Genomic DNA, 7,500 nt, shown 5'->3' with positions numbered 1-7,500 from the left:
TTGTCCCTTAACCTAACTCAAGTTGTCCCTTAACCTAACTCAATTTGTCCCTTAACCTAACTCAATTTGTCCCTTAACCTAACTCAATTTGTCCCTTAACCTAACTCAAGTTGTCCCTTAACCTAACTCAAGTTGTCCCTTAACCTAACTCAAGTTGTCCCTTAACCTAACTCAAGTTGTCCCTTAACCTAACTCAAGTTGTCCCTTAACCTAACTCAAGTTGTCCCTTAACCTAACTCAAGTTGTCCCTTAACCTAACTCAAGTTGTCCCTTAACCTAACTCAAGTTGTCCCTTAACCTAACTCAAGTTGTCCCTTAACCTAACTCAAGTTGTCCCTTAACCTAACTCAAGTTGTCCCTTAACCTAACTCAATTTGTCCCTTAACCTAACTCAATTTGTCCCTTAACCTAACTCAAGTTGTCCCTTAACCTAACTCAATTTGTCCCTTAACCTAACTCAAGTTGTCCCTTAACCTAACTCAAGTTGTCCCTTAACCTAACTCAAGTTGTCCCTTAACCTAACTCAAGTTGTCCCTTAACCTAACTCAAGTTGTCCCTTAACCTAACTCAAGTTGTCCCTTAACCTAACTCAAGTTGTCCCTTAACCTAACTCAAGTTGTCCCTTAACCTAACTCAAGTTGTCCCTTAACCTAACTCAATTTGTCCCTTAACCTAACTCAAGTTGTCCCTTAACCTAACTCAATTTGTCCCTTAACCTAACTCAATTTGTCCCTTAACCTAACTCAATTTGTCCCTTAACCTAACTCAATTTGTCCCTTAACCTAACTCAATTTGTCCCTTAACCTAACTCAATTTGTCCCTTAACCTAACTCAATTTGTCCCTTAACCTAACTCAATTTGTCCCTTAACCTAACTCAAGTTGTCCCTTAACCTAACTCAAGTTGTCCCTTAACCTAACTCAAGTTGTCCCTTAACCTAACTCAAGTTGTCCCTTAACCTAACTCAAGTTGTCCCTTAACCTAACTCAAGTTGTCCCTTAACCTAACTCAAGTTGTCCCTTAACCTAACTCAAGTTGTCCCTTAACCTAACTCAAGTTGTCCCTTAACCTAACTCAAGTTGTCCCTTAACCTAACCCACGTTGTCCCTTAACCTAACCCACGTTGTCCCTTAACCTAACCCACGTTGTCCCTTAACCTAACCCACGTTGTCCCTTAACCTAACCCACGTTGTCCCTTAACCTAACCCACGTTGTCCCTTAACCTAACCCACGTTGTCCCTTAACCTAACCGACGTTGTCCCTTAACCTAACCGACGTTGTCCCTTAACCTAACCCACGTTGTCCCTTAACCTAACCCACGTTGTCCCTTAACCTAACCCACGTTGTCCCTTAACCTAACCCACGTTGTCCCTTAACCTAACCCACGTTGTCCCTTAACCTAACCCACGTTGTCCCTTAACCTAACCCACGTTGTCCCTTAACCTAACCCACGTTGTCCCTTAACCTAACCCACGTTGTCCCTTAACCTAACCCACGTTGTCCCTTAACCTAACCCACGTTGTCCCTTTGCCTAACATAGTTCACTGCTCGGAATCTCTGGTGTCGTTGTTATCCTCATGTAGATGTCTTGCGAGTGTTGCTTACTTTCCACATATTCCTGCTATCCACTGTCAATTGTACTGCAATAGGACTATATCGCCGACCCCCCCCCTCCCCCCCCTCTGTCCCCCTCTGTCCCCCTCTTTGTGTCTCTGTCCTCTCAAGCTGGTCGGTCTGGCGTTTGAGTGTTAAATGAGCCTCGCAGCTGTTCAGTTGCATTCAGATGTCGACGCCCTCAGTGTACGTCGTGGTATGGTCTGTGTCCATTGTCCGCTGATGTCGTACGCGTAACCCACACGCTGTACCGATCATCGGTCGTTACGTACAGAGTGAAGTAGTGTGATACGTGTGACCGTACGCTGGCTGTGCCCAACGGTGTCGAATCTCAATTTCCATATGTTGTGCTTGATGCTACTTGTCTCGTCTCCCAATAACAGCTAGGTTGCACTGTGGTACGCCGTAGAGGCGTGTGGGAGGAACGTACGAACGCATTGTATGTCACCCTGGGTCGCTGGGGGTGGTGGTGCGGTGAGTCAGGTCAGGTCAGGTCAGCGTGAGCCGTCTGATGTAGTGACGCGTGTATTCCGACTTTGTCGTATTGCCTCACACAAAGTGCTACCCTGGTGGACCGCGTTCCATATCTGGGACATGCCGCAGATGCCGGTTGACAGTGGATCGCGGAAGGTACATCGCATACGTGCGCGGGCCACCTTCCACGTGTTCTCTTCTGCACATGTCGCAGTGTGTATGTGGTCTGATGTAGCGTGTCGTGACACATGACATCCTGGCATGCAAGAATTGTTGAATTCGCAAATGTAGGTGGACATCTACGTTTACTGCCCAAGATACGCAAATGAACTGGAAATCCGTTGTTGAGCGGTTGTTCACGCTGGAGGTGAATCTGTGATGGCGACGATCGGTACAGCTATTAACCGGTTGTTTCAGCGGTACCCGCCACATCCACACGCGTGACTAGGCCCATGTGGGTATGAAGCGATACGCGGCGGTGGCTTGGTGGGACTGTTCCCGGCCGGTGAAGGGGGGCCGCCCGGCGTGTTGGCCGCGCGCTGCGTGGGCGCACGCGCAACAGGCGGCTGGTGGGGGGCGCCGAGTGGCAGGAGCGCCAGCCGACGGGCCCGGCAGGCGGCGCAGCTACGCTGCGGCGCACCCTGCACGCGGCGCCTGGCGGCCAAAGTTGGTTCAGCCGAGCCCGGTGCGAAGCGCGGTGGACATCTGCAGTGTGCTGGTCTGATTGAGGACTGTGTGCGTTGAGGATGCGCCGCCGCCTGGCACTCGGCGCCGCGACGCCGTCTGCTGCTCGGTCGCCCCAGCGGTTCTCGCAGGTGGTTTGTATCGCAGTTGTGCGGACGTGTTGGCGCGTGCGCTGTGCTGGGAGAGTTCGCTTCTGCACCCAAGTGGGGCTTTGCCCTTGTGTGGCGCTGGCGTTGGAGCTGCCGGTCACCATAGGTGGCGCGTGTTGTCTCCCGCCGGCAATGCCACGACAGCACGCTCCCGGGCCTCTGTCGGCAGCGGCAAGCTCAGTTGGGAGCAAGGGTGTTCGCACTAAAACCGTCTACTCGCCTAACTCCGGGCGATTGCGCCTCTCTCGAAACCGACCAAGTACCTAGGACGGCGCTGCGCGCCGCCGGGACCTGAGAGGGTTTCGAGGTGTATCGTGCAGGGGAGCTCGGCCTCCTCCTGTTTGCAGAATAATTGAGCGGACGCTTGCGTGTTCGCGCGGGCCCCCGGGACACACTCCCGGGCGGCCGGCTGCTCAGCTCTAGTTGACGCAGCTCCCTGGTTGATCCTGCCAGTAGTCATATGCTTGTCTCAAAGATTAAGCCATGCATGTCTCAGTACAAGCCGATTAAGGTGAAACCGCGAATGGCTCATTAAATCAGTTATGGTTCCTTAGATCGTACCCACGTTACTTGGATAACTGTGGTAATTCTAGAGCTAATACATGCAAACAGAGTCCCGACCAGAGATGGAAGGGACGCTTTTATTAGATCAAAACCAATCGGATTGGCTTGTCTGGTCCGTTTGCCTTGGTGACTCTGAATAACTTTGGGCTGATCGCACGGTCCTCGTACCGGCGACGCATCTTTCAAATGTCTGCCTTATCAACTGTCGATGGTAGGTTCTGCGCCTACCATGGTTGTAACGGGTAACGGGGAATCAGGGTTCGATTCCGGAGAGGGAGCCTGAGAAACGGCTACCACATCCAAGGAAGGCAGCAGGCGCGCAAATTACCCACTCCCGGCACGGGGAGGTAGTGACGAAAAATAACGATACGGGACTCATCCGAGGCCCCGTAATCGGAATGAGTACACTTTAAATCCTTTAACGAGTATCTATTGGAGGGCAAGTCTGGTGCCAGCAGCCGCGGTAATTCCAGCTCCAATAGCGTATATTAAAGTTGTTGCGGTTAAAAAGCTCGTAGTTGGATTTGTGTCCCATGCTGTTGGTTCACCGCCCGTCGGTGTTTAACTGGCATGTATCGTGGGACGTCCTGCCGGTGGGGCGAGCCGAAGGGGTGCTTTCGCGTCCCGAGGCGGACCCCGTTTAAATCCTACCAGGGTGCTCTTTGTTGAGTGTCTCGGTGGGCCGGCACGTTTACTTTGAACAAATTAGAGTGCTTAAAGCAGGCAAGCCCGCCTGAATACTGTGTGCATGGAATAATGGAATAGGACCTCGGTTCTATTTTGTTGGTTTTCGGAACCCGAGGTAATGATTAATAGGGACAGGCGGGGGCATTCGTATTGCGACGTTAGAGGTGAAATTCTTGGATCGTCGCAAGACGAACAGAAGCGAAAGCATTTGCCAAGTATGTTTTCATTAATCAAGAACGAAAGTTAGAGGTTCGAAGGCGATCAGATACCGCCCTAGTTCTAACCATAAACGATGCCAGCCAGCGATCCGCCGCAGTTCCTCCGATGACTCGGCGGGCAGCCTCCGGGAAACCAAAGCTTTTGGGTTCCGGGGGAAGTATGGTTGCAAAGCTGAAACTTAAAGGAATTGACGGAAGGGCGCCACCAGGAGTGGAGCCTGCGGCTTAATTTGACTCAACACGGGAAACCTCACCAGGCCCGGACACCGGAAGGATTGACAGATTGATAGCTCTTTCTTGATTCGGTGGGTGGTGGTGCATGGCCGTTCTTAGTTGGTGGAGCGATTTGTCTGGTTAATTCCGATAACGAACGAGACTCTAGCCTGCTAACTAGTCGCGTGACATCCTTCGTGCTGTCAGCGATTACTTTTCTTCTTAGAGGGACAGGCGGCTTCTAGCCGCACGAGATTGAGCAATAACAGGTCTGTGATGCCCTTAGATGTTCTGGGCCGCACGCGCGCTACACTGAAGGAATCAGCGTGTCTTCCTAGGCCGAAAGGTCGGGGTAACCCGCTGAACCTCCTTCGTGCTAGGGATTGGGGCTTGCAATTGTTCCCCATGAACGAGGAATTCCCAGTAAGCGCGAGTCATAAGCTCGCGTTGATTACGTCCCTGCCCTTTGTACACACCGCCCGTCGCTACTACCGATTGAATGATTTAGTGAGGTCTTCGGACTGGTACGCGGCATCGACTCTGTCGTTGCCGATGCTACCGGAAAGATGACCAAACTTGATCATTTAGAGGAAGTAAAAGTCGTAACAAGGTTTCCGTAGGTGAACCTGCGGAAGGATCATTACCGACTAGACTGCATGTCTTTCGATGTGCGTGTCGTGTCGCGCAACACGCTACCTGTACGGCAGTGGCCGTGCGCCGCGTGCGGAACCACGCGTGCCTCTCAAAACTAGCGGAAGTGTTGTTGTTGTGTGGTACGAGCGCTGAAGCTCTGGAGCGGCTGGCCTGCGGTACCTGGCGCCTGGCGCCGGTTTTGAATGACGTTCGCCCGAGTGCCTGTCCGCTCCGGTGTGGAGCCGTACGACGCCCATCGGCTGTGAGGCCGTTGGACACAAAAAAAATAGTGGAACAGGGGCCGTCAGACGCCTCAGTCCCGCAAATGCTACTGTCTTGAAAGAGACAGTGGGAGACTGAAAAGGAAAAGATCACCCAGGACGGTGGATCACTCGGCTCGTGGGTCGATGAAGAACGCAGCAAATTGCGCGTCGACATGTGAACTGCAGGACACATGAACATCGACGTTTCGAACGCACATTGCGGTCCATGGATTCCGTTCCCGGGCCACGTCTGGCTGAGGGTCGGCTACGTATACTGAAGCGCGCGGCGTTTGTCCCGCTTCGGAGACGTGGGAGTGTCGTGGTCGCCTGTGTGGCCGGCCGCGTCTCCTTAAACGTGCGATGCGCGCCCGTCGCCTGGCGGTTCGCATACCGGTACTTTCTCGGTAGCGTGCACAGCCGGCTGGCGGTGTGGCGTGCGACACCTCGTACAACGACCTCAGAGCAGGCGAGACTACCCGCTGAATTTAAGCATATTACTAAGCGGAGGAAAAGAAACTAACAAGGATTCCCCCAGTAGCGGCGAGCGAACAGGGAAGAGTCCAGCACCGAACCCCGCAGGCTGCCGCCTGTCGTGGCATGTGGTGTTTGGGAGGGTCCACTACCCCGACGCCTCGCGCCGAGCCCAAGTCCAACTTGAATGAGGCCACGGCCCGTAGAGGGTGCCAGGCCCGTAGCGGCCGGTGCGAGCGTCGGCGGGACCTCTCCTTCGAGTCGGGTTGCTTGAGAGTGCAGCTCCAAGTGGGTGGTAAACTCCATCTGAGACTAAATATGACCACGAGACCGATAGCGAACAAGTACCGTGAGGGAAAGTTGAAAAGAACTTTGAAGAGAGAGTTCAAAAGTACGTGAAACCGTTCTGGGGTAAACGTGAGAAGTCCGAAAGGTCGAACGGGTGAGATTCACGCCCATCCGGCCACTGGCCCCCGCCCTCGGCAGATGGGGCCGGCCGCCCGCGCGGAGCAATCCGCGGCGGGGTCGTGTCCGGTTGCCTTTCCACTCGCCGCGGGGTGGGGCCGTTCCGGTGTGCGGTGGGCCGCACTTCTCCCCTAGTAGGACGTCGCGACCCGCTGGGTGCCGGCCTACGGCCCGGGTGCGCAGCCTGTCCTTCCGCGGGCCTCGGTTCGCGTCTGTTGGGCAGAGCCCCGGTGTCCTGGCTGGCTGCTCGGCGGTATATCTGGAGGAGTCGATTCGCCCCTTTGGGCGCTCGGGCTCCCGGCAAGCGCGCGCGGTTCTTCCCGGATGACGGACCTACCTGGCCCGGCCCCGGACCCGCGCCGCTGTTGGCTCGGGATGCTCTCGGGCGGAATAATCGCTCCCGTCAGCGGCGCTTCAGCTTTGGACAATTTCACGACCCGTCTTGAAACACGGACCAAGGAGTCTAACATGTGCGCGAGTCATTGGGCTGTACGAAACCTAAAGGCGTAATGAAAGTGAAGGTCTCGCCTTGCGCGGGCCGAGGGAGGATGGGGCTTCCCCGCCCTTCACGGGGCGGCGGCCTCCGCACTCCCGGGGCGTCTCGTCCTCATTGCGAGGTGAGGCGCACCTAGAGCGTACACGTTGGGACCCGAAAGATGGTGAACTATGCCTGGCCAGGACGAAGTCAGGGGAAACCCTGATGGAGGTCCGTAGCGATTCTGACGTGCAAATCGATCGTCGGAGCTGGGTATAGGGGCGAAAGACTAATCGAACCATCTAGTAGCTGGTTCCCTCCGAAGTTTCCCTCAGGATAGCTGGTGCTCGTACGAGTCTCATCCGGTAAAGCGAATGATTAGAGGCCTTGGGGCCGAAACGACCTCAACCTATTCTCAAACTTTAAATGGGTGAGATCTCCGGCTTGCTTGATATGCTGAAGCCGCGAGCAAACGACTCGGATCGGAGTGCCAAGTGGGCCACTTTTGGTAAGCAGAACTGGCGCTGTGGGATGAACCAAACGCCGAGTTAAGGCGCCCGAATCGACGCTCATGGGAAACCATGAAAGGCG

The 7,500-nt window shown here is 54.4% G+C and overlaps 3 non-coding genes across 3 annotated transcripts in view; all 3 read left to right on the top strand.

Annotated features, from left to right (window-relative positions):
* The first annotated feature begins 3,353 nt into the window (after window positions 1-3,353).
* LOC126327053 (small subunit ribosomal RNA) lies at window positions 3,354-5,245 on the top strand. Its single transcript, XR_007560939.1, has one exon. It is a non-coding gene; the product is annotated as a small subunit ribosomal RNA (ribosomal RNA).
* A 362-nt stretch (window positions 5,246-5,607) lies between these two features.
* Window positions 5,608-5,762, top strand: LOC126327039 (5.8S ribosomal RNA). The gene has a single exon (XR_007560926.1). It is a non-coding gene; the product is annotated as a 5.8S ribosomal RNA (ribosomal RNA).
* Window positions 5,763-5,950: 188 nt separating this feature from the next.
* The window catches only part of LOC126327063 (large subunit ribosomal RNA), a 4,222-nt gene continuing 2,672 nt past the window's right edge, over window positions 5,951-7,500 (top strand). Inside the window, exon 1 of the ribosomal RNA XR_007560948.1 lies at window positions 5,951-7,500. This exon is cut by the window's right edge and continues 2,672 nt beyond it. This is a non-coding gene — a ribosomal RNA (large subunit ribosomal RNA).

Source organism: Schistocerca gregaria, unplaced genomic scaffold (genome assembly GCF_023897955.1).
Source record: "Schistocerca gregaria isolate iqSchGreg1 unplaced genomic scaffold, iqSchGreg1.2 ptg001013l, whole genome shotgun sequence".
Classification (NCBI taxonomy): Eukaryota; Metazoa; Arthropoda; class Insecta; order Orthoptera; family Acrididae; genus Schistocerca; species Schistocerca gregaria.
This window is presented reverse-complemented; position numbering and strand designations above follow the sequence as displayed.